Raw genomic sequence first — 27,639 nt, 5'->3', positions numbered from 1 at the left:
ACTGACACCCAGGTCACAGCAGACAGGCGAGTGACCCCAGAGGGTGCTACCAGCCCTGCATGAGAGGCTCTCCCCCCCACCGAGACATGGCCTCTGTCTAGCATGTTATAGCCAGGCCAGCCCAGGGCAGGGGCGGCTGCTACCATGGCTTACCTAGGACAGCACGGCACACATGCCCAACTCAGATCCTTCCTGCACCCACACCCAGGCTGGGAACGGACAGCAGCGTGGCAATGGGGTGGGGGCAGGGGCAGGGGAAGGGATGTTGGGTGAGTCTCGGGGTTTGTGGCTGAGAACACATCCAGGGGAGGCAGGCAGGTGACAGGAGGTGGCACAGCATATGAGCCAAGGCTCCACTGTCCCATCAGATTTCACTTACAAAACACAAGATCAAGATAAAATTATTATTATCTTTTATAGTGGCTATGGTGCCCCTCTGAGGGCATGCCCTTCACTGCATGGCCAGGAAGCAGGTCTTGTCTCATTTTAGCAGCATGGCTCTGAAAAGGAACAATGCTTCACATCACAGAAAAAAGTCTTAAGGGGTGAAGAGCAGGTAATGGGACCATGTATGGTGATGCAGTCAGTTCCTATTTTGTCAAAAATTTCCAGAGGAAGAAGGAATGGGAGAACCAACCTCCCTTCTCTTCTGCCCTTCTTTCTCTTTCACTCTATCAAGAATGACAAAGAGGATTTACTTCCTTCTGCAGGTCTGGTAGGTATTGCATTTGACCCTGAGAAACAGGAAGAGAGAATGGGTGAATAATTGTAATTAATATTAATTTGGTAATCATATATGGCATTTACATAGCTCTTTTCTCAAAGGAACTCCAAACACACTACTCATTAATCCTTGCAACATCCCTGTGCTGTGTGACAGACACTGAAGATGTACGATTATCTCTAATTCACCTTAAGGCACAAGCTAAAAAGTGAGAGGTTAAATTGTGAGAACAAGATTCCTGGCCAGACTGTACCTTGGTCTATGAAATTTTCAGCTCAGTGGTGAAAATGCATGTATTCCTGAGAATGCTATGTTTGAAGTGGCATTTTACCTTGAGTATTCTCTATGTAATTGTGCAATTGCTTTCCCAAATGTTGTTACGTCTGAAGTCTTCTCTTCCCTTTTCTAGCTAACACAGTCGTTAGCACAGGGAGGTGGCACAATGTTTACTCAGAACTTCCTATGATTCTGGCCCTGCATCTTCCTTTAGTGGGTGATCTCAGGCTAGTGACCTGTTTGCTGAGACTAAATTTCTTTATCTGTGAAAAAAGGGTAAGAAGAATACTTATCCTACTTTCACAGGGAAAATTTAAATAGGAGAATATGCATAAAACCAGACTGCAAAACTGTAAGTATTATGCACATTTTGTAAATATCACATTGCTTATTACAGGTGGGATATAGATGCATTATAGGAAATAAGAAAATTACAGAGCAGTAAAGATTCAAAATGATAAAAATGTCACTTCTTGTACTAAGCAGAGATCACTATATATATAGAGATCATATATATATATACAATAGGCACCCCATGCATATTCTTTCACACAAGTGTGTGCTTGTGTGCACACATATATATGTAATTGAAATGAGATTATACACAACAAATTGCTGGTAACATTCTTTTTTTTTCAGTCAGTGATCTCCCTTTTTCTGTTTTAATAAATGTCTACTTCAGGTAATTCTTAGTTTATATTCCACTTCCCTCAGTTTCTTCAGGCAAATACAACAGAAATGTGTGTGTGTGTGTGTATGTGTGTGTGTTTGCAGAGGTGTTGGGAAGCAGAGATTCAGACAAAGGACAGGAAAGGGTAATGAAAAAACCTCAGCCTGGCCACAGATAGCTAGCTACTCATAGCTGAAAAACATGGAAACAGCTTTTAGCTGTTTTGAAGTCAGTGGCCAAGCTGGTAACAACCTCAAGTGCCCTAAAGTTCACCCTATATTCTGTCAGGGAAATGGACCTGATTACTCCAGTGATCTCTGAGAAAGTGAGCACGGAAGCTCTTAACATGTTTACATCATTTAGTTTTGAAACCTTACATATCATCGATCTTAATACAAATGAGAAAACTGCAGTTCAGAGAGGGGAGTGCCCTGCTCCAACTTCCACAGCCAGCAAGTGAAAGCATCACAATATACCCCAAAAATAAATTTTCTACAAACTGTATGTAAATGAGGTATGACTGACATACAAAAAAGCTGTGTACATTTAATGTATACACCTTGGTGAGTCCGAAGGTAAGTACACAGCTCCAAAACCATCACCACACACAGTTTTATAAATGTCACCGTCTCCTCTAAAGATTTCCTCCCTCCCTCTTTTGTGTGTGAGTGTGTGTGCGTGTGTGAGATGAGAAAATCTAACACACTTTTTTAAGTGTATGATACAGTACTTTTAACCATATGCACCACTCTGTATAGGAGATCTCTGGGACTTACCTGTCGTATCTGAAGCTGTGTGCGCTTTGACCAGTGCTTCCTCAGTCTCCCTTTGCCCCAGGCCCTCATAACTATCATTCTATTCTCAGGGTCTATGAGTTTGAGTATTTTAGATTCCTGATATAAAAGATCATTCTAAATGCAATTTTAACAGAGCTCTGTATGTATCAGAAATTTATCTGTCAAGTCTCCCTCAAATCCTACCTAAAGGGAGCACTTAGAAAAGAAATGTAAACAGTCTCGTGTTCATCTGCCTCATGTAATTGGATTCTCTTTCCACGAGCGAAGGGGCCAAGTTATGTGATGACTAAATCAGAACAACAGTGGCATCCAACAATAGGAATGGATCTAATAAATATAGATGCCAAGCAAAAGAAACCAGACATTAAAAAGTATGTAAAAATAGGATTCAATTTATATAAAGTTCAAAAGAGGCAAAAACAAATTTGTGATATTAGAAGCCAAGAGAGTAGTTACCTTGGGAGGTGGGGTGTCATGACTGGGAGGACTTAAGGGGGCCTTGTAGGGGGCTGGCAATGATCGATTTCTTGAGCTGAGTACTGGTTACATGGGTGTGTTCATTTTATGAAAATTCACTGACTTTGACACTTGGCGATAGTGCACACGTCTGTCTATCTGATTTTCCATGCATGCTTTCAACAGATAGTCCTATCCAGGGAAAGCCCAGTTTAAAAAACAAAGAGCAGGATTTCTAAAAACACATTTCCTTTCCTTTTGTTGAACTGCTGCAATGGATATCAACAAAATTTTAGTAAATCTCACACAGCTTGAAAGCAACCCAAACAAGGTGTTGGCTGTAATATTACACAGGCTAGGACACTCTGACTAGCTCAGAATTCAGTGGAACACATTGGAGTCTGACCAAGCTGTCCATAAATCCTAACTCTGCCATTTATTTCCTAGCAGTTTGACCTTACACAAGGTAAGTAGCCTTACTGTGCCTCCATTTCAATACCTGTAAACAGGAAGCTAGCATATACCAGCTGTGAGAATTAAATGAATCAACACATGCCAAGTCCTTGGCACTTGTCAGGGACCTTTTCCCCTCTCCCATCCTCAAAACCCTCTCACTCATCCTGGTCACTTTCCTGAGGGTAGAGTAGCTGATATTTGATAGCCAGGTCAGGTGGGATTGTGCTCCCGTCCTAGTGAAGGGAGAACACGTAAGGTGGCCATGAAATCCTAAAGTGGCCCTCCTACTGCATGACCTCAGATAGGGAACCACCTCCAGGTTAGGATAGAGTTTCTTGGTTTTCACTTCTAAAATATAGACCTGGCCTGGTGTATTATTCTGCTTTCACCAAGTCCTGACTGACACACCAGATCAGTGGACCTTCAGACATGGAGAAATGTATGAGAAAGCTGTTTGTTCCACAAACATTCATTCTACAAGAATACATTGAGTGTCCTCTATATGCCACATGTGCTGCTGGGTTACAGCAAGGAATAAGCAATGCTGGAGTGGTACAGTCCATTGTACTGAATGATTATATGGCAAATGCCTTTTTCCAGTCTTAAAAATGGTCATTCTGTGAAGTGGGGTGCCTTATCAGCTTCCTCCCTTCCCCTGCTGCCACCCCAAGCTTATACAGTGCAAAAATTAGAAAAATCCACCCTCTTTGGGAAGACCCAGCCTGAAAGCTGAGGAAGGAAATCATGGGCTGAATTTCGGCTCTCCCTCCCCAGCTGGCTGAGTGCCTTTGATCAGTACCCAAACTACACAGTGTGTGACCTTATGCAATAATGGCCTGGTGGCACACTGGTGTGGGGGCAAGCTAGCATGACTGGGAGGGCTGTGTGACAGCAGGGCATAGAACAGGGGGTCACAGCACTTTTAATCTCAACATGAAGTAAACCCTTGGCATTGAGAGGAAAACATCCAAAGACAGTCCTTAGCTCTTAATTCATGAATGCCGCTAAGTAATTGAAATAGCATTAAGAAAGTATCCATAAAATAACTGGAAATTTTAATTTGACAGACTAATTATTAGCTTTAAATGCAGTTTTTGTTTTTGTAGACAAAACTTCCAAAGCAAGGGCTCCACAAGGGAAAATATTAAGGACTCCTTGATGGGGAAAACTAAAAAACAGTCTTCTGATCTTTGGAAGTGAGACGTGTGTGCTAATTAGAGTGCCAACATTCAGCTCATGACTCTAGCTTTGTACTCAAGCTTCTAGATGGCCTCACTAGATTCTGTGTGTCTTGCAGCAAACAGGCATACTTCTTTCCTCTCTTTCTCTTCATAGAACAGTAGGTATTATAAAATATAAAATAGCTTCATACATGAAGAAATCAGCCTCTATTTACAGGTTAGGTTGGGGCTATTGGCCTGTTTATTTAGTGATCTTGGTTGTGATTTTTTGCCCCTAAGTTAGCAAAGGCATATATTTTCTTTTGATGAATATTTGGTAAGTGAAATGCATCTGTGTTAGAGTGCAAACTTGCAAGAAGGCACATTGTTTTCACCTGGAGTGAAACATCCTTAGAACAAATCACAGGGCCTGGAGGACACTTACACACTCTGGAATTCAGTTCTTCCAAAGGTGGGTGTGCAAGCCCGGAGGTGGCCTTGCTTGCAGGTCTTTGTTAAGTGTCTTTATAAATATGGAACTTCGCAACCGCACATGACAGGGATTTCACTCTGGGTGGATTCATGCAAGAAGAGGCTCACTGCCTTCCAGGGAAATAGCACTGGAAAGTAGGTCATTTGAGGCTGATCTCTTTAGCAAACTCCTTTAAGACTACAAATTTAATAAAACACTCCAATCACAACTAGCTTTTGTATATATAACTTGACCGATTACCAAGCATTTTCACTTGCATATCTCAGTTTTTCCTTGAGAAATAAACCCCATGAGGCAGAAATTATTGTTATTATGACATACAATTTCCATTATGCATGTGAGAAAGTTGAGCCTTGGGGATGTTTAACGATTTGAAGTCGTCCAATGAGACAGACAGAGAGAGCAGTAAAGAGGGAGGCAGATGCAAAGGAGATGGAGAGGAGGGAGACAGAGGGAAGGGAAAGCAGGAGGAGGGAGGCAGCAAACTCAAGTTTTCTGATTCTAAACTCTGTGATCTTTTTGCTAAGCCCTGGGGCTTGTTGTAAACAAATGGGGGAATGTGATAGTGGGCGTTCAGGGAAGGCCTGCCTTAGAAAGGTATGAGACTTGAAGGAATAAGAATTAAATGTAAAAGGGAGGAAAGCATTCTAGGCAGGAGGGGCCTCAGGGTGTGCTCAGTGTCCTAAGAGAGGTCCACACAGCAGGAACGCAGGGAGAGGAAAAGCCTGGTATGAGAAATGTAGATGAGGTCATACAGAGCTGTGAAAGGCCCTGGGGAACCTTTATTCTGGAAGCAATGAGAAAACTTTTTGGAGCCTCATCAAAGAAGTGGCCTAGCCAAAATTGCGTTTTCAAAAGATCACTCTCACTGGAGGAATGGGCGCAAGAAGATGAGCTAAACAGTGTGTAAAGCTCAGGGTCTGAAGGAAGACGTCCTCCCTTGGGGCTGTTTGGGGGATTAAATGAGGTTACCTACGTCAGAGCTCTAGGACAGCACCCAGCTCCTAATAAGGATTCATGCCCCTTGCTGGTAGCATTAGTATTCATTTTATGGCAAAAACCTAGGCAGGAGATGAGGATGGCTAGAATTAAGTAGTAGCAATGGAGATGGAGAGAGATAAATGGACTTGAAATATTCATGAGTTGAAATGATATGGCCTCTGGATAGTGGTCTCTGAATGGTGACCAAAATGCCTAGTCACTTCAGTTTCTCAGGTCAAGAGTATGTCCATCAGTGCCATGTGACTTCATTCTCCTCACACCGGTCCACCTCACAAGTGTGCAACAAGTCAGAGACCAGTGACTTCATCTACAGAAAGTAATAATTTAACAAAAGCTTTTCATGCCATCTGGTCATTACATGCTCCTTGACATGAGACCAAATTCAATCAAGGTTGCTGGGTAAGCATGAAATCAGAGCAGGGGTTTAGCTGGGAGACTTACATGGCTGCTTTCTCCAAGCCTGGCACCCTCAGCTCCACTGCTGAGGGGGACTGTAGGCATCTCTGCTGAGGCATTTCCATCTGCCTGAAGTGCCCTTCCCAAACCTGTTCACCTGGCTAAACTCTTACTTATCTTTTAGGATTTGGACTGAAGTTAGCACATCTAGAAAGCTCGCAAAATATTCTGAGGTTGGATTAAGTTCCCTTCCTCAAAGCTCCCACAACACCATGTGCAGTTCTATTTTCAACTGACCATATTTCATTGGAATTATATTCTCGGTTTATCTCACCCACTAGATAACCTTCTTGAGAGCAGGAACACCTTTTTGACTGATCTTCTATGCAGTACAGCATTTATGACCTAGTAGAAGCTCAAAAAATATTGTTGAACTGCTGATTTGCCCAATATACCAACAGATGGGCTATCTACCACTCCCAAAAATAAGTCCTTTGCTACTGAAGAGTATTAGAGAAACAATGCCAAAATTCATGTTCTTGTTTTACCAGAGCTCAAACAAACCGCCTTCATTTTGCTGATTTATTCAATGTACCACAATTAATGAGCTCTTTATTTCTTTTGCATTCATATCTTGCCTAGATTTCCAGGATGGCTAGTTTTGGTATGGGAAACATTTTGTCTCTCAAGGGGACTTCTGCAAAGTGACAGGCAGAGCTGTTCTTTCACTGTCACTGAATTGCTGTATTTAGGCATCTTACAGCAGCTCTCTGTGCACTGGGCAATTCTAGAATACCAGGTAGGTTTTGATGGTTCTCATATGAAAGATATAAGTAAAGTTGAGGGGAGCACAGACAGATCTTAAAGACATGGGGGAAAGGCAGATCAGGAGAGATTTGGAAGCCAGATCAGAAAGAATGGGTTGAATTTTGAGAGATGAAAAAATGAAGTAAGGCAAAGCACAATATGAGTCAAAGTAATAAGTTCATAATACACCACACTATTCAGTTACGTTTGGGAAGAAAAAATATAACAGTACTATTTGGTTAGAAGAGTAGATTTCACTAAGAAAGCAGAGTAGAATAAATTTGCAAAAAGTAGGGTGGTCAGGGCCAGATCTTAAAGAGCTTTTTATGCTAGACTAAGGAATCTGACTTTATTTGGCAGATAATGGGGAGCCACTGAAAACTGTTCAACAGAAGAATGACACACACAGTGGCTTATAATTGTCTTAATACTGTTTTACTGTTGTAAATGCTTTACATTTAAAGATCTCTTTCATATGTATAATCCCTTTAAGTAATCCTTATCATATCTTGTGAGAGATGTGTTATTGTGTCTATTTTTTAGAGGAAGACACTAAAGTTCAGGGAGTTTAAGTGTCTCACCCAAATCCTATAACTAGTAAGTGAAGAACCCACAGACTTGAATCTAGCCTTTCTGACTCCAAGTTCTGTGCTCTGCTATGACAATGCAGCCTCTAAGAAAATGAATATTGATCTAATATCAGTAAAGCATAAGGATTATAGGATGGGATAGAGATAAACACTTGAAAAATTATTAATATCAGAGATTATTATTTGCAGGAAAAGTTAGGAGTTAAGAAGTAATGAGGTCCTAAATTAGGGTATTAAATAAGGTAATTTATGCCCTAAATTTATCTTTACTTGTGGATTGAAAGACATCAATGGAATTTAGAGAATCAATGGAGAGTAGAAACAAAGGTGGCTGCTGTTAGGAATGAATGTGGTAGGTGGGGAGGAGAAAAGGGCTACATATTTTCCTATCTCTCAAAATATTACCAGCTAAAATCCCTTTCCTTTACCTATCAGAGAGCTTCCCCAGTGGGGGGCTGTCCTGGGTGATATCTCAGTTCACACACCAAGACTCCTCATCTACTAGCACTTCACCACATGAGGAGAGTGTAGCATTTGACAGTCAAGTATTGCAGAGAGCCTACTACACACAGTCTCTCAGTTGACAAAGCCCTTGCAAGTTTGCTCATTTTCTTCTGCAAACAAAGCCACAAAAGTTATCACCTCTTTTACAAATGAGATCACTGATGCTACCCAGGGTGAGAGAGCACACTTGAGAATCTGGAATTTCTGCATTGTCCAATACAATGGTTACCAGACATGTGTGCTGTTGAGCACTTAAAATGGGGTGGGTTAGTCTGATGTGAGACATGCTGCAGGTATGACATACACACTGGATTTCACAGACTGTGTGAGAAAAGCCAATGGAAAATAGCTCAATACATTTAAAAATCTGTATGTTGAAAGGATAGTATTTTGGATATTAAGCAAAATACATTATTAAAATGAAGGGTACCAGTTTGGTTTTTTTTTGGTATCATTAATATACAATTACATGAGCAGCATTATGGTTACTAGAATCCCCCCATTAACCAGTTTCTTTTAATGCGTTTATTAGAAAACTTAAAATTCTCTGTGGGCTTGCATTATATGTATACTGGACAGCTCTGTTCTGGGTCACAGGCTACAGCCAGGACCTGAACACCCCAACGCCAACATTCACCCCCCTACAAATGCTGTCTCAAAGGAGGTGGTGACAATGATAATGATTGTAGTTCTATTTATTAGCAACAATCACTGTTTCTAAACACTTCACATGCATGGACTAATTTAATCCTTTTCATAGTTCCATGGCCTGAGTATTATAATAGATCATTTACTTTGCATATGATCAGTAATTTTCCCAAGGTCACAGGCTGAGTAGAGCCACAATTCAGACATGGCAGTCTACCTCCAGTGCCATTAGGAATGCCTTAGTGGCTAACAAGTCTCAAGGAGCCATTTGGGTTGGCTTCACTTTGTTTCTGATTTACCAGAAGTCAGGCAGTGCCTGAGAGACTTTGTATATAATCTCATTTAATTTTTGCAGCAACCCCATTAACTGGCTATTATTCCTAATTTATAGGTGAGCAATGAGAAGCTCAGAGAGTTACACGACCTGCCCAAAGTCACACCTGGACCATAGTGGAATTCAGTTTCTAATCCAGCCTGAATCCAAAGTTGGTACTTGATCACTACACCAGTCTGTGAAAGAGTTGCACATGAATTTTCTGGGGGTGATTCCAGGCTAGACCCCAATATACTGAAGCAGTGTGGGCTCTGGAATTATTTTTTTCATTGTTCTCAAAACATGTATTTTATCACTACTCTCAGTACATCTTTGAGCACCTTTGCCAGAATCTCTGGAGTGTGTAGCACTCCCACCTTGCACCCCTGGCCACCTCTGGCTGTGGTGATGAGGCCCCTCATAGCTTATGCTGTATCATCCCTGTTGGTGCCAAACATCTTCAGTAGCACAGTTGGCTTCCTGCTTCTTGGCAGTGGGCTGGCAGTCAGGCAGGTCACAGTGACACCTGTCTTGCCCACTACTGCAGAGACTACCACCTCATGACGCCACCTTTGCAGTAGTGGTCCTCCACCCTGAAGACCTGCCCTTGGAAGCCTGGGCACTATTGAGAATGAGTTTCCTGCCCAGGGGCTTGATAGTGAAGGGGTCCAACATGCAAATGTTATCTTTTCTTTTTTTAGTATGTCGGCAGTGGCCAAGTCCTCATGCAGAGTCACTGTGGTCCCTGTCTCAGTCGCCTGATCATCCTTGCTCTTCAGGACCACTCTGGATTGTCTGATATGGAATTCCTCATTGTTCTCATAGATGATGGAGTTTTCTGGAAGGTCGTCCAGGTAAAGCAAATGCCCTTTGTATTGGATCCTAATTCCACTGGCTTCCCCTCAGAAACCCCATTGCTTGGGTAAAAGATGGTTGACATGGGGTTGGCCAGATCTTCCAGATCCATTGAGAAGGCTGTTCTTCCCCAATGGACATGCCACAGTGGGAGCTGCAGAGGTTCATGGTGCTCTGGGAGATGGCTGCCAGGTGAATCTGGTTGAAGGCCCATGTAAAGAAGGCTGTGAAAATGCTGCAGAAGGTCACAATCCTATTGCATGTAGCACAGACCACAGCGATGCTCACCATGCTCTGCTTGGCAGTGGAATACTGGTGAAGTGGTCCAGGTGTTCCTGTTTGAAGATCTCCAAAAAGACAGAATTCTTGGTGTCCCTTTTCATGCCAGGGCCTGACCATAGGCTGTTAGGGTGGCTGCCTTATTCCCAGATTTGTAGCTGGAATCTATGGGCATGCAGATATTGGTGATGTCCACTCAGGGGGGACCCTCCTGTGGGACAGTCATCAGGATCTTCTTTTTGCTCTGCCTCTGGCTATAGATTTCCTGGATGATCTGATCAGCCATGTTTTGGCTGTTCACACACCAAGACTCCTCATCTACTAGCTTGGTGACCCCCCAGCCCTTGAAGGTCTTGGCAGTGACAGCTTTTGGCTGGTGTTTGGCCTGACTAACAGCTTTGCACCCCTCCTCTGTACTGTGTTCATCCAGGGTGACAGTGTACCAATTGAAGGCTTTGCAGCACTTCTTGTAGACGTCTACCTGGTGCTGCAGCAGGATGGAGTCACTCTGACCCAGGCAGCTGATGTCAAGAATGGCAATGAGGTTGTCCAGCTTGTAGATGCCAGCAAAGGACATGGCCTCCCACACAGAGCTCTGACAGCTCCCTGTCTTCCATTACACAATAGACACAGGAGCTGGTTTGTTGAAATATTATACTGTCAATAAGTCTATGACAAAGGAGGCAGGAATATATAATGGGGAAAAGACAGTCTCTTTTCCACATGACCCCCATCCTTAGCCAGGCTTGGTGATAACCACCCTATCTGAGCCTTTCATTTTTGACAATTTTTTTTCCCCTGGGGGGTCCTGCCTCCTCAGTCTCTTCTGGAAGCCAATGAAAAGTTAAAAAAAGACAAGACAAAGGAAAAGAAGAGAAACAAACAGGAACAGAATTTACCCTGGGCAGTCGTCAGTAGGGCTGACCCTTCATCTCAGCAGGGGCCCTGCTTCTTTCAAGTCTTATCATCACCTGCCCCCAAATGGGGACTGCAGTGCTTTAATTAAGAGAGAGAGAGTCATAGATTTAAGAGATTAAACAGCCAGTCCTCCTGAAGACACTCTTAGAAACACCTCAGCAGCACAGGGTTGTGTCTGAAATGAGAGGGGTAGGAATTTAGAGAGCACAGAGGTACTGGGGGTGAGAAGAAGGAACATTAGCAGGAGACTCACAGACTCTTGTGATTTATGGAGTCCTGGATGATTCAGTAAGAACCATTGGATGTGAATGAAGGCACAGGATGAAGTAAATCAAGCAACTCTTTTTTTTTTTTTGCATGTATGTGTGCATGCACATGTGTATATGTGTGAATGTGTGTATGTGCATGGGTGTGTGTGTGTGGTAGGAAAGGTTAACAGTATACTTTTTTGTAGCTGTGTTTGTAGGAAAGCAAGCAGTTGCTTTATGTGATATATTCAGAACTTCTAACTAGCAGACAAAATGTAAAATCAGGCCCCAGGTTTCCTGGCTCCTCACCTCAACACCGCAGCAAACAAGAATTGTTTGAGAATTGTTTGAGAAAGACGCCAGCACGGTGTCTGTCAGCTAGCTCAGCTTCCTTTGGCCAGTTTCTCCTGATTTAGTAGTACTTCCTTTCCTGGCCTGATTTCCCCTGGTTTGCAAACTACATCACTTAACTGAACTCAGCTCCAGACTTTAGAAAAACAAAATTGTGTATGTCCACAATGGTTTTCTTGGCATTTCTATCTTGGAAGAATTTTGCTTAATCCTAAATTTTTCCTTTTTGTCTTTGAAAAATCATAGCTATCAGTTATATTTACCCCTTGCCTGTTTCTCCCCTCGTAATGCAGTGTCTGACACAGTATAATGCAGTGTCTGTTTAAATGGGATCAAAGATTTTACTGTTTGGTTTAAACCAATATTTGCCAGTGAAATCTTGCCAACATAAATGTGAAGCAAGGTAGAAAATATTGGCTTAAATCAGTCTCCCCCTGAGCACACACAGACAGACAAGGACTGTATAAATGCTTCGTGTCACTTCTGACATCGTGGTCTCTTTTTTCCACTTTACACATATATCGGTCTCACAGATTCGGAGCAGTCTTAAAACTGGGATAATCTAGATAATCTGATAATGATTGCTTAAAAGATGTTTTCTTATTAGCTGAGATTTGCTGTTGGTTATTTGTTTTGTTTTATTTTTTGTTTTGGTGGCTCTTCTGGCATTTACCACATGATACCATGTAATCTAGTGTAAAAGGTTTCCTTGAATTACGAGAATTTATATTATTTGAAACAGCAGTAAACATGGAAATAAACTGATCTTTTACAAAACAGATTATACTACAAAGCTTACTGTAGAAACATGCAGCAGACATTTTGAGGTTAAGTCAGTCTTGTTGAATGATTGCTTTAATTCAGCAAACATTTACTGAGTTGAATTTATTCCCTGATTAAATTTATTGAATGAATGAATTACTGGTACACCTTGAATGAGTTTCAAGTAGTTGTAGTTTGGAGTAGAAATTATTTTTCTGAAATTGAATAACTCAGGCAGGCAGCAGACAGAAGGCCCCAGCTGGCACCTGGCAGCCACAGCCTCAGGGGAAGGGGTGGAGGCTGCATGAGTCTTACATGGCCAAGGCTCAGGACCCAGCCTCAGCAGAAACTTTGAATTGCAGTTCTCATACCACACTTCCTTTGAGGTAAGGAGGACTCGGCCAGAGATGAGGAAGAGGGAATGACTCATCTATAAAAAGACCACTGAAGCCGCTAATGGCAAGCCCTGAACAGTGCCTGGGAAACAGCAAGCTCTTAATAAATACTTGCCTTATAGACAGGTAAAATGAAATGCCATAACCCACTATAATGTATGGAGTTGAGTGTGGAATGTTCCAAACAAGATTTAGGGGCAAGAACAATTTCTGTGTCTAGTCATGATAAAATCTCTCCTTACTTTCTCTAACTCCAAATGCTCAAGAGCCGGTGCCCCCAAAACTGAAGGACCCTGGGAAAGATGGATAAGAAGAACAATGCTAATCATAGCAACCATTAATTGAGAATCAGCCTGAAAATGCCTCTAATTTTCAAAACAGTCTTATGAGGTAGATTGCATTATTTGATTGCATTATCATTAATATACAGATGAAAGAACAAGAAATGGTAAATGAGACTGGAAAGGTGGCCTGAATGTCCAGGCTCAATGGCAGGCCTCTGTGTAGGGTACACAGAAGCAAAAGGACAGAGGTGACTAGGGAGAGGAAGACGTCCAAACCTATCACCAACGTTCCTAGTCCTGGAGTGGGACCTGAGAGCAGAGCCATGAGAGCCACGTCAGAGTTGGAGGGGAAAGGAGGGGAAAAGATGTTCATTTGAGCACATTTAGTTTGGTGTGATTCCCATACTGTTACAGCGATGTGGAGTGAGCATCTGGTATGTGGACAGAGCTCCAGGCACAGATTACTGCAAGGACTACAGGCGAGGGATTGTAAGCACACATTCCCTGGCCTTGACTCTCAGGAACAAATATGAGATTCCCCCAGATTATCTCACCAACTCCTTATTCTTCTCCACTCTCTCCTTCCCCATTTCCTCAATCCCCATTTGCTACACAAAGCAGAGCTTTGAGGGACATGTTTGTTGGAAGATTTCCAGTCCTGCAGGGCACAAGCCTAATATAGGAGAGTTCTCTCTCTTTAGCATCTGCAAAGAACAAGGCCAAGTTCTCTGGAACAGAAAGGACAGTTAAACCTGGAAGAGATCTTAGGACTGACTACATTTAAGGCAATTTTTTGTATCGTAGATGACAAGACTGCATGCAGGAGAAGGGAACTGACATCTCCAAGGTCACACAGCCTTTGTGTAACAGCAGAGACCAATTTGGAATTTTAAAGAGCCTGTTGTTGCCACTGTGCTGTATCTCTTCTCCAGCTGGCAATATTTAAAGTGCCAATCAATTGAACTAATATTAATTGGATATATAATACATGTCAGTCCCTATGCTAGAGGCAATGGATTCTAAGAAGAGTAAATATAACAGCCACTGCCATTGAGGCAGTGTAAATGTAATAGTAAAGGTAAATATAACAGCTACTGATAGTTCAATTTTGAGAATAGGAATAACTATTTCTCCTTGGCTATGGGTGCTGGGGAAGGCTTCCTGGAGGTTTTACCTTGGCAGGGTTTTAAAGGATGAATAGGAGCTTGCTTGGCAGGAGACAGATAAAGAAGGCAAATGCATTCTAAGCAAAGGGAACAACAGGCATCAGAGTAAAGACAGGACACAGTACGGTGCTTGGAGTTGCTGCAAGGGTTCAGTAGTATTATGGCAATTGAGGGTAGAGGAGGAGAGGCATCCAGGGCACTGTTGGGAATTTTCAAAGTGTGTGTGTGTATGTGTGTATGGAGTGGGAAGTGAAAAACATGAGGAAGATACTCACAAGATCCCCAAGTGATGCTCTATAGAGATACGGTCACAATCAGAGATCTATGGGGTGCTACAGAGCAAAAGGCAGTATACTTTTTTAAAAGGGTCAGAGAGTAATTATTTTAGGCTTAGGCCACATGGTCTCTGCTACAAATATCTACCTCTACCATAGAAGCCTGAAAGTAAACACAGGCTTATATAAACAAATGTATGTGGCTATGTTTCAATAAAACTTTATTTGTAAAAATAAGTGGTTGGCCCATGGGCCACATTTGTCAATCATTGCTATAGAGACATCCTGATATCGTCTCAGTACCGGTAACACATAGAATGAGGCTCTCTCAGAGATGTCTGCATCCTAATCTTTGCAAACTATAAGTATATTGTGTTACATGGCAAAGGAGAATAAAGGTAGCAGATGGGAATAAGGTTGCTGGTAAACTAACGTCAAATTAAGGAGCTCGCTCTGGATTAGCTGGTGGGCCCTATGTTTAAGCATCCTTACATGTGGAAGAGGGACACAGCTGAGTCAGTGTCAGAGCGATAAAATGCAAGAAAGATTCAACCCGCTACTCCTGGCTTTGAGCAGGGACAAGGGCCAGGAGTCAAGGAACACAGGCAGCCTCTGGATGCTGGAAAAGGCAGGCAAATGGATTCTGCCCTGGAGATACCAGAAAGGAACAAAGGCTTGCCAAAACCTTGATTTGTGTTGTTTTAAGCCACAAAGGTTGTGTAATTTGTCACAACAGCAGTAGAAAACTAGTACAATATCCATGGGAGCTAAACTTCCTCAACACTGTGGAGAAACCCAGGTCTCCAGAATTAAGAATACAGGTTTGACATACATTTAAATGCTCTTTTTAGATGAAAAGTAGATTAAAGAAATCTGGATTGAGATGTGGGGAAATTAGGCAATGTTTTCAAGGAATGTCCGTAATAAGGAGTTGCTTTTACACTGAAAAAGTTTTGTGGATCCCTGATGGCATGTAAGAGGCATTGAAACCAAATTGCCCTTTATTTGTGCTTCTCCAGAGGCTCCCAGACCTACACACTTGGGAATTTACACCTAAGGAAAGAGAAACTCTGCGTGAGAGCTACTGTGAAAGTCCCTGAGGAGGTCCCCATGTGCAGTACTCAGAGTGGGGAAGTGACTGTCAGCACCCAGTCCCTGACTTTCTATTCCGTTGGCATCAGGCCACCCTCTGCCCCACTGCTCTGCCACTGTACCATTTATGTCATGGGGAATACAGTTTGCTGCTTTAAAATGTGTGTTATGATGGTAACGAGAACATGACACTGGTGACATTTGACAAAGGATGCAGCCTCCCAAAGACAAGCTTGGGCAGGCCTGCCGTGCATGTGCTCTCAGCGGCCACTTCAGAGACCGCGGCTGCCGGGCACTCACTGAGGCAGGCCGACTGAAGTCAAGGGCCACTGCCCCAGATTTCTCTCCCACTCCCTGTCATGGCTCGGGGCAGAGGCCAGGGGTTCTACCCCGCCTTCCACCTTGTGAACATCTTAAAAGCAAATACCTCCTCATGGCAGCTGACATAGAGCCTTCCCCTCTATCGGCAGACATCCCTGCACAGTGGCTGGCTACTAAGTAAAATCAAGAAGACAGAGAAGGCAGTTCTTGCCATAATGATGGCATTGCTCATAAGAAATTTGGAAAGCACTTTTCTATTTAGAAAATATCCTCACACACATCATCTCAAATATCCTCCTAAGGATGCTGTGAAGTGAGTAGTAGGAAACCCATTTTGCTGATAAAGAGAATGAGACTCACACACAATGAGTGACCAGTTTAACACTCCACAGCTAGCAGATGGAAAAGCTGGGCCTGAACCCAGGTCTTGGGTTTCTCAGGGTCAAGCCCAGCTGCATCTCACAACTGCTATTCCCTCCCTCCCTCTCCCTGGAAACACCGAGTATCTATTATGTACCAGACAGGATTGTCTAAGGTTCTATGGACACAAAATAAACTAAGGCAAGGATCTGGACCTGAAAATAAACCATAGTTTAGCCGGGGTAACAAACGTGTCATGTGCAAATTATGACAGAGCCTAAGACTAAGCCATTTATTGGGACCTCTGTGTGCCAGGCAGTATACTAAGGCCTTCACACGCTACTAATGTTTGACATCCTATGGGGTAGCTATTACCTTTGTCATTTTGGGGATAATGCAATGTGGGTTTATAGCCATTGGTAATTTGCAAGCTGCTCAAGGATGCTCATTCTCTCTTGATTCCCAGTCTCACCCTGTTAGCCATAATTTTGTGCTGTCACAGAACTCTACACTGGGGCCGTGAGGGATCAGGGAAAAGATGGATTGACTGCATACTTAGGGAAGGAAGCTTCCCTAGCAAGTGGGATGTTGGCACATACTGCAGTGTATGCAATGTTATTATCTCTATTCTACAGATGAATCTGTGACTTGAGAAGGTTAAATAACTTGGCTAAAGACATACAGCCACTAGTAAGTGGCAGAGCCCTTACTCTCACCCAGGACCATCTGACTCCAAAGGCCCAGCTCTTCATCCCCCCGCTAAACTCTGCTACAATCTGTGATGCTTCCAATCTGGGTAATCTCCCTTTGCCTGCAATGAATATTGAAAAGGACATATAGCCGGTAAGAAACATACCATACTTACGTTACAGTTTGCAAAGTGCTTCCTTATATATCACACCAGCTGATTCTCACTGCAGCCAAAGAGCTAGAAGGAGCCTTATCTCTATTTTATAGAAGAAAAGGAGTTCAAGGGAAGTTGAGTAACTTGGAAGTTTCATAAGTCCACTTGCCATACTAATCACATACTTGTCTAAATATCTGACCATTCTGGGACATGACTTTCAGAACATTATGTCTCATGCCTTAAAGTGTATCTAGTTATTTATATTTGCATTGCACAGTGGTTAACACAGTACCTTCCCGGAGAGATAGTACCAAATGGTAGCTGGTGTTCCCTTAAATCTTCTTCCAGGACTAAGGGTGCATCATTTCCAAATAACTAAGAATAGTTCAGTGAATCTCAAACTTCCAACCCCTCATAATGATACAATTTTCTTCTTTTAAAATGCCAGTATATTCATTGAACCTCTTCCTCTTTTCTGGTTTGACAATGCATATGTAAACTGCATAGGATATTTTGAGCCTTCTTTTCTGATTATAAAGATGTATGTCATGCTGTAGACTATGAAGAACTGTCTTACCAATTTTCTACAAATTGTATCTACATGCAATTTTAACATAGCTCTGTATGGATCAGAAGCATATCCATTAAGTCTCTCCTACCTTTTACCCAACGAAAGCACATAAAAAGTAAATGTAAATAATCTTTTGTTTATCTGCCTGCCTCACATAATTAAACTCTCTTCCCACTAGAGAATGGGGCAGCTCTTTGCAAGGCTGTATGGTGGTTCAGTCAATCAGAACAACTGCCACAGGCAACAACAGGGATGAATCTCAGAAACGTAAATGTTGAGCAAAAGAAACCAGATATTAAAAAGTACATAGAAATAGGATTCAATTTATAACAAGTTCAAAAGAGGGCAAAACAAAGTGATGGTATTAGAAATCAAGATAGTGGTTACCTTGAAGGGGGTTGAAACTCAGAGAGGACCTGCGGAGGCCTTCTCCGGGGCTGGCAATGACCTAGTTCTTCATCTGGGTGCTGTTTACATGGCGTATTCCTTTCGTGAAATTTCACTGACTCCTACCTTGTGATTTGTGCACTTTTCTCTCTGCATATTATATACTTCAACGAAACATTTCTGGGAAATCAATGAACTCTAACTTCTTGGGCACTGACATCTACAATTAACATCTTGATTCTTCTGTCACTTATATTACACTTTGGAGCTTATCATTGGGAAGTATTCCACTGCTAATTCTGAAATTCCTCAACTAACCTCAACCTTCTCATCTGCCCAAATTTGTGTTTCCTTCATGGTTACTGAAGGCAACAGCCAGCATGGTATGAAGAAAAAGTTCTGCCATTTACAACTGTGTGTCCTTGAGCAAGTTACGTGTTCAGCGTGACTCTGAGGATCTCTACCTGTAAAACTGGGGTAATAATGGCCACTTCATAAGGTCATGGTGACTCACCATGAGGATCAAATGAAGTAATGTGTAAAATGCCAGCAGAAAGTCTGGCATGATGCTCTTGGAAATCTGACTTTTGCCCCTGACTCCTCCCCACTGGCTCATGCAGCTTGGCTCTTTATCTAACATTAATCCCATCAACAGCAACATTTAAAACAGCAATGCGCACCATTCCTGGGAATCTCTGGGAAACCCCCATGGTCCATATTTTCTCCTCGGCTTCCATAGGTGTAAAGCATCAACACTGGGTTAGTGAATCTACCACAAATGCATCACTCTAATCACAGCAGGACTCCAAATAAGGGCAGTTTTAACATCTCTCTACTGACTGCCCGCCGTTGTTATACCAAAATATTTCCCACTACTCACAAATTCCTACCCACATTTCTGGCCTCTCCTTTTAACCAAAGATCCAATTTCCTACCTTGCTGACAGGATAAAGGTCAATCTGAATCGCATCACTTTCACACCTTCTTGTCTCAGGAGGCCTGTTCATTCCTGCTTTGGCCCATCTGTTTAGGGTCCCTCACGGGTTATGCTCCTCAGCCTCTTCTAGCATCTTTGCAGGATCTGTGCAATTTCAGGTGTATCCTTCACTCATTTATACCTTACATGTTAGCTTCGTGCTCTCCATGACCTTCTCTGCTTCCACCTACACACACAGTTATATTTCTCCCACCCAACAACAACCTAAAAGTTTTGGTTGAGGTCCTGCTTCAACAATATCCCATCTTTCTCCTTTCAGTGCCACCTTCCAGAGAAATAGTTTTAAATTCTGTTTCCACTTCCTCACCAGCCCTCATTCCTTCAATGTTTATAATCTTGCTTCGGCTCCCTCCACTCAACGCCACCTGCTTTCCCTCTGTCTCTCAAGTTCCAGTGGCCTCCTAAATGTGAAATTTCTTCTTAGCAACTGTCACATTTGACTTAGCACCACTTATTTCACCTTTGGCAGCATCATTTGCTTTCATATCTTTAAATGTCATTTTCATTTTGATGACTCTCAAATTGTTGGCCCTGATCTGTTACTGAAGAGCCATATCCACATTTCCAAGTGACTGCTGAATCTTACCACATGGCATCTATACTTCTGCAAACTCAGATGCATCATAAGATCGATCACGCTATGGAAAAACGACTGTTCAGGGAGAACAGGATGACTGTTCTCCAAAACTGGCTATCCCACTAATGATCACAGGTAAGTTATTTACTCTCACTGGCTTTTCTTCTACATGAAATAAAGGGATGGGCATAATCATAGTGACTTTCATAGCTATGAAATTCTATAAAGCTCTATTTAAAAAGATAACAACATCATCTTCTCTCCACCTATAATCTACCCTTTTTGCTGACTTCAGTATTTTTATGAATGGCACCAACATTCCCCTAGTCATCTAAACTTAAAATCTCAGCTTTATCTTCCATGCTTCCATATTTCTCAATTTCTATAACCCGCCAGTTGGCGGGCTCGGTGGGTTCCACCTCAAGAATATCTATCATGTCCAGCCACATCTTTCCCTTTCTGTCATTATACATTGGAGCCAATCCCTTGTTTAACTACCAGGACTTTGGCTGTCACTTTCTCATTGGTCTCCATGTTTTACACCACCAAAAGATTGATGTTCTTCAAATGTGGCTCTTATTACATAAAGTGCCAACTCAAAAATGTTTAATGACCCCCATGACTTGTCTAGTATATCCAAATACCTTCATTACTTCAGGATTCTTTATAACATCAGGTCTAACATCACATATTCCTCCTTACTTACAGTCTGTTGTAACCCCAGAGATTGAATTGTGCGCAAAACAAGTCCTGTTATTTTCATCACCCCCTCCTAGTTTGTGCTCTTTTCTCTGCCTGGATGATTTTCTTTATAATCCCTTATTGAAATCCTTGCCATCAACTAAGGCCCAAGTCAGATATTAACTTCTACTTGAAGGATTCCTGATTTCCACACTGGAAATATCTTTGCCTGCTCAGAGCACCAAATCCATCATGTTCCTTTCCAATGATCCTTTATCATGTTCTAAGCTGATTTAAAATGACTTACATATGCTCATTTTTCTTATTATCTGGAGAGCAGAAGCCATGATCCCTTTATACCTAGAATAATACTTCTATTACAGACTTGAAATAGAAGATGGATAAAAGGATGAAGAATTAAGTACTTAATATTGTACTTAGTGTATGACAGACATAAAAAAATAAAAGTCACAGGAAACATACCTTTAAGGAGTTGTTGGGGAGACAAATTACTACCCAACAAGGAAATTAGAAAACAATATAAGATATTCTAAAATATCAACATCAAATTGAATTGCATCTGCTTTAGATTCAGATTTTGTTCCAGCTCAGTTCCAAGTAACTGGATGATATTTGACACAAATTGCCCTGGGTCACTTTTTCCTATGAATAAAATGTAGAGTTGTCAGAGTTATCCAAAAACAAACAAAGACATCCAGTTAAATATAAATTACAGATAAATAATAATTTTTTTAAAGTTCTTATGCTATAATTAGTACTTACACTAAAAAATTATTTGTTATTTTTTCTGAATTCAAATTTAGCTCTGCATCCTGTATTTTATCTGGCAACCTTAAATGAGGAACTGTTCTTAATCATCTGAGGCTTTCTCCTTCAACAGCCTATGTTCAATAGCATTTTCTGAGAAAGAAAATACAAAACTGTTATGTTCCCTTGGTTCACAATTCGTTTCCCTTATATCTTTTCACTCAGATTTTAGCTCAATTATTGACTTGATAAGCCCTTCCTGACTCTCTTATCTAAAGCAGCACCTCTTTATCCTATATATCCCTTCTCCAGTCACTTCTTATCCCATTAGATTGTTTTATTTTCATTATCTGCAATTATCTTTTTCATTCCTTTGAGTACACGCCTATTGTCTGTCTCTCCTTCTCACCAGAACACAGTCTTCTGAGGGTAGGGCTTTACTGTCCAGTTCACTGTTCTATCTCCAGCATCCAGAATAATGCCTGGCACATGGAACACTTAAATAACCAAAAAATACAGTAGGTGTGAAAAATGAATTTTTTGACTAAATGAGGCTAAGGAGATCCAGAGAAAGAAAACTGAGTATGGGTTAATGTGGTCGGGAAGGCTACTGAGAGGAAGTGGGATTTTAGCAATGCCATAAAGCAGTGGTTTGGGGGAGCGGAAATTGCCTGAATGAGCTTAGGAACATTTTCAAACTACCCATGTCCCTGCGCTTCTATCCCCTCACTGTGCTTATGAGTCCGAGGCCTTGCTTCTCATCTACCGTATGTATCATATTCCATCTATATGTGGTTCTGATAATATCTATCAGTGGTACTGTAGGGTCTTCTAACCTGGCACAAATTATGAAGATATAAATAACCACAAAGCAAGCTGAAATCTCTTCTCGGAAAGCACTGTCTGACGGAGGACTGGCATGAAGCGTGGCCACCAGCAATAGCGCCAGATACGTGAGCAGTCAGGGTGTCGCGGCTAAATTTTCCAGTAACTCTAAAAATATCTTCTCTTACCTCTTTCCCCATATGCTGACACAAACACTAACCTCTATCCTTGTCACACTTCTAGACCTCTCTCAACTCTAAGTCTGGGAATGATCTAACATTGTAGGCAAATGGTTAGAGTTTAGTTTCTTAAGTGCCTCCTACAAACAGTACTGTCTCAGCTTTAAAAAAGCTTTCAAATTCCTCCTACCCCTGAAAGTGATGTGGGAGCAAAATTCCCTTTTGGCTACAGTAGATCATGCAGTATTTATTCAATAAATATTTACCCAAAGAGAGTCTATGGGCCTGAGTGGTGGGTTTACAATGATAAGCTTAGAATGGTGATAATCACCGAGCACCATGCAAACCTATTGGATAGTCCCCTAATAAAGTCTTGGACATCTCAGAGGAAGTGGTGTCCAAATGATAAACTGAAGGAATCACATAGATAAAGAAGAGCTTGTAGGAGGGGAATTAAAGAAGAGAAGTTTTAAAGGTCCAGAAGGCATGGAATACTGGAATCCCATGTTAACAATATGTTATAATCAGTCTCTGGTTACCTGAATATAGTTAAAAAGCTTCACAGTAGATTCTAATCACTCTGTGGTGTGTTGCACAGAGCAGCCAAGACTTTGACTTTTATTCTATTTTTTTATATTGCCACCAAGTTTTTTGGGAACTATGGCCATCACTTCACCTTTTAGAACACCAATTTTCTCATTTGTGAAATGGGGCAAAGAATAGCCACTCTCACGGGACTCTGCGGGAATTTAATGACGCAATGTGTGGGAAAGCACTCTGCAGTCTCTGAAGGGATTATTATTCTGATTCCTGTCACCACCCAGGCCACTCCCTGTTTCCACCCTCCATTGCCCATCCAGATTTGCTCAGCAATACAAGCTAATTTTAATGTTATCTGCTGACAAAAATTCAAATAGGGTGATCAAGAGCCAAAAGAACAATTTTTAGATTCTCCCATCTACACACCATAGCCCATGTCATGGTAACAGATGATGGTAAGATGACCGTTAGGGAGACTTACCACACTGGGCAATGTCATTCTTTTTGTTTTTCTTGCTTATTTGACAAATGTGGAAACTGGTGCAAGGAAAGTTCTCATGAATGTTTCTTTCATGAGAGGTGTTAAAAAAAGTCTGGTTTGTGGATGAAATGTGTATTTCTGTCATCTCCTGCCTCCAAAGCCAATGGGTCCCTCTGTGTTAGGCTCTTCTCAAGGCCTCCAGAAACCAGCACAAGGACAGTGAACTGCAATTTGGAAGCAGTTTAACTTTCTCCATTCTCACTCAGTGATGCTAATCCCTCCCCGATTCTAGGCCTGCTGTAATTAAATAGTCCAAATCTCTGTGGTTTGGGAGGCTTATAACCACCTACCAGACAGTGCTAATCAGTTAGATGACCAGTAAATTCCAAGCTGTAGAAGGAGGTTTCTCTAGAGTTATAAAAGCCCAGTGGACTTGCGACTTATAATTCTCCCATCACTGAGTCATTCTTTAGAAGTTCAGCAGCGATCGCTGCAAGACAAAGGTCCTTGATGTAAAACATAAATGACAGGGGGAGAAAAGGCTATGGAATAGATTCGTGACCTGGTTTTTGGTAGTATTTAAAATGAACTTTAGAAGTTTCATTTCATTGTTATTATTCTGTCATGAGGTCACACTTACGTGTTTGTAAAAATTTCTTTCTCTAATCTCTTCTGTTTTTAGAAAACATGGGCAGGCAATCTGATGTAGTTAAAAATAAAAAGAAAGAAAGAAAAGAGCTCTGTCCTGTTGCAAGGAGATCAGGGATAGAATTGAGCATCTTGGCATGTCACTAAACCTCTCTGGGCTCAGCTAACTCCTCTGTGACACAGAGATAGTATTACAAGTTCTTTTTGTCTCAGATCAGTTGGAGCAAGAATGACAGCCACATGAAGAATATGAAAGTGGCTTGAGGATCCTGGTCTCTGACTCAGTCTTTGATAGCCTAAACCTTTTATAGGGCTGGGAACACAGCAGGCCTTCAAAAAATTCTTGCTGGTCAAATGAGGAAGCTCCAAGATGGGTTCTTAAAATGATGGGAAAAGAGTTTCCTTAAACTATTAAAAATTACCAGTTAACAAAAATCTGCTTATCCAATATTGGTCATCTGGTGAATGTTGGAGCTGTATAAGGTCTAGAATATACTTGTAGCTTGTACTGTGGTCCATTCATGAGTAAACAAACACATTTCTTCTGAGTGTTTCAGAGAATTACATCCCATGAGCATGCAGCTCCCCAACATACACACAGACACACTTGCATGTGCACACACATCCATACTGACTATCTTTCAGTAGGGAGAAAATGGACCCTATTTATAGGATTAAAAGCTTGATCTTCAGAGCTCACCCATTTAAATGTTATTTATAAGTAATGCCATGTTTGGATGAGAAACTTGAGTAAGAAAGCAGGAAGACTAGAGAATAGGCCATTTATAAAGAATATATTTGGATACTAGAAATGAATTGTATGTGACCAGTTGTGATTGCCCAATCCATACAGTGTGGAGAGGTTGTCCTGGCATAGTCACCTTCCTAATGGAACTCAGATCCTTTGAGAAATCAGAAACACAAGGCAGGGAGAAACCTTGAGTGCCCAGTCTGTGCCTTTATTCATCTTTGTGGTCACAGCTACTCATGCACTGTCAGCTTCCGATATGCGTTTGACGAATGTATTAATAAATGAGAGCTGGGGTGTGGAAAGAGTTCTGGACTGGGAGTCAGGGTACGTGGATTCTGGCCCACACTCTATCCTCAGCTCCATGAGCACAGGGAAGTCACTCCAAATCTCTGTCCCTCACATGTGAAATGACAAGGCTGGATAAATCAGCAGCCTACAGTCAATAAAAGTGCAGTGAATTGGCTGATTTCTCCACTGGGGATACCAGCATGGTATCCTCGCCACCTAATGGAGAATTCAGGCTCCTTGGTGGGCCAGAAGAAGTGAGTGAAGTTGGAAGTGATGGTCCGACCTGCTGTCAGGAATGCGATCTGAGGGCTGACCAAACTGAGAATATTTGCTTCCATGGTATCTCAGGAAGTGTTGTGAATAGAGGCACTAAAATCACCAGATGAATTTATTTAAGGAAGCTATTGGCTTTGGCTACCCACTCTCCTTGTTCTAGAATGAAATAGAACCCTTGAAAATCTCACATGGCTGAAGAAGATAAAAGCAAGAACACTAGAGAGAAGACATCCTTCTGGATGCCTGTGTTTGTGCAACAGAGCATTTGTCCCCAGTTTGCACTTGGCTGGGTTTTAGTATTCATGCCTTTATGAATTTATAACGTTATTTTTCATTCTGCAATCAAATGTGTGATTATCAAAAAGTACTATTATTATTAAAATAGGAAGGGCTACCATGAGCACAGTACTTTCCATTTCACTAAATGTTTTTGGATCTCTGTAAATGACATCTCAGGCTATTGTGATGCCTTCAGAGGACCCCTCAGGGTAGCAGGCAGAGATGATATCTCCAGTTCAACTGTGTGGAACTTGTCCTCAGTTTGTCAGTGAATGTTTGTAAAGTGGGAATCTAAAAGGAGTGATAATCCAAGAGCAACATTCACTTGACTGGCAATATACAAATTTAACTGGAATATTCTGAGACTGTGTAGTTAGTGGAAAGAGCATGAATTTTGAAGGCTTGGGTTTAAATCCAGACTCTGCCCTCTAAGAGTTATATGACTCTGGACAGGAGATTGATTTTTTTTTTTCTAAACAGCAGTTTTCTTATGTTTAGAATGTATGCGACAATCTTCCTCATAGTTTCAATGTGAGGATGTAAAAGATTGCGAAGCTCCTAGAACACAGTAAGCATTCTATAAATGTTAACCCTCTTCTTTTCTCCAGAAAGCACTGCCCTTCTGTGGTCTACTCCATTCCCCATCACTGAACCAACTGAGACCTACTAGTTAGGCAGCTTTCCATTCTTTTAATTCTGTTACAAAAATATATTCTCTTTCCCTCAAAATTTACTCCTCCTCTTATGTCAAAAAGTTTAAGCAACTTGATATGATTATACTGACTTTGGGGTCATCTTAAATTTGAGAACAAAAGTCAGTATAAGGACAAAAGTACATTAGTATGTTGTTCTGTTGAGAACTTAATAAGATTAAATTAGCACACTGTCCAGAGATTTATCATTATTTTTTATATATGCTCTCTCACTAGATATTGGAGAAATCTGCAAGAAGTGTACTTGGAAATGATGCTTAAATTCATTAACAAAGAGTAATGGAGTAGGTAATAATGTGACAACCCTGCTCTTACAATGTGAGATACAAGGTAAGCAACCATACATGATGGACCAAAAATCTGGATCCCTTAACCCTACTAATTAAAAGATTCTGCAGTGACTATTATAATGAAGTGGCTTTTTGAATAAATGAATGAGAAAGTGAAGCCTTGGTGAGAATGATCTTATGAGAATTTCTTTCCATTCTTATTATTTGGATAAACAGTAAAAATGAAGCAATGCCTTCATTTTATTTGTCTTGGTTTGAGGAAGAGTTTGAGAATTGCCTTTTAAAATTTGTTTCTTTGTTTTTCTTCTGGTAAAAATGTACTGTTGAGAGATGTCTGTAAGCTGATGAAATTTGAAAAAGCTTAGAACAATACCTTCATTATGTGGTACAACAAGTTACTTGTAAAAGTACTGAAAATGAGAAAGGCCCAAAATGAAACTTTGGAATACAAACATCCATTCATGAAATGGAAAGCAGTAAAGGACATTAGGTAATAATGGATTTTCCGTCCTTATGGATCTTACACAAGACCTTTGTAGAGGAAGGGAGTGAAACAACTCAAGGAACACTGAGAAGTTCAGTCATTTTTCCCAAGACCCTGAATCAGAATTTATGTAAGTCCATGTAATATGCAGTGAATGGTGATATGGTTAATGGATGTATAACAAGAAAAGAGACAAGGGAAGAAAAAAGAATCAAATGCTCATGTGTGGCAACTCAAAAACAGAATTGAAGAACCTCGATAAAATCAGCTTTGAGATGACTAAACTTAATGCTAGCCTAACAGTGGGAACTACAACATTCTTCAGGAAGACAAATGTTTCTGTATGCACCTCAAGTCACTGAAGGTCAGGGGCTGGAAGTGTCACCTCATAGATAGGATCCTAACTTCTGATCAAAGAAGTTGCAAGGAATTATTATCATCATTCATACTGTAAGGAAT

The 27,639-nt window shown here is 41.3% G+C and overlaps 1 protein-coding gene, 1 long non-coding RNA gene and 1 pseudogene across 3 annotated transcripts in view; all 3 read right to left on the bottom strand.

Annotated features, from left to right (window-relative positions):
- The window catches only part of PDE4B (phosphodiesterase 4B), a 549,746-nt gene that overhangs the window by 40,744 nt on the left and 481,363 nt on the right, over window positions 1-27,639 (bottom strand). The gene's annotated exons all lie outside the window — the stretch shown is intronic.
- LOC140848908 (uncharacterized) lies at window positions 391-17,533 on the bottom strand. Its single transcript, XR_012130197.1, has 2 exons — window positions 17,464-17,533; window positions 391-734 (listed from the first exon to the last, which is right to left on the bottom strand). It is a non-coding gene; the product is annotated as an uncharacterized lncRNA (long non-coding RNA).
- On the bottom strand, window positions 8,790-11,311 carry LOC118973542 (transketolase pseudogene; annotated as a pseudogene).

Source organism: Manis javanica, chromosome 4, assembly GCF_040802235.1.
Source record: "Manis javanica isolate MJ-LG chromosome 4, MJ_LKY, whole genome shotgun sequence".
Taxonomy (NCBI): Eukaryota; Metazoa; Chordata; class Mammalia; order Pholidota; family Manidae; genus Manis; species Manis javanica.
Note: the sequence above shows the minus strand (reverse complement) of the source record. Positions and strands in the feature narration are given on the sequence as shown.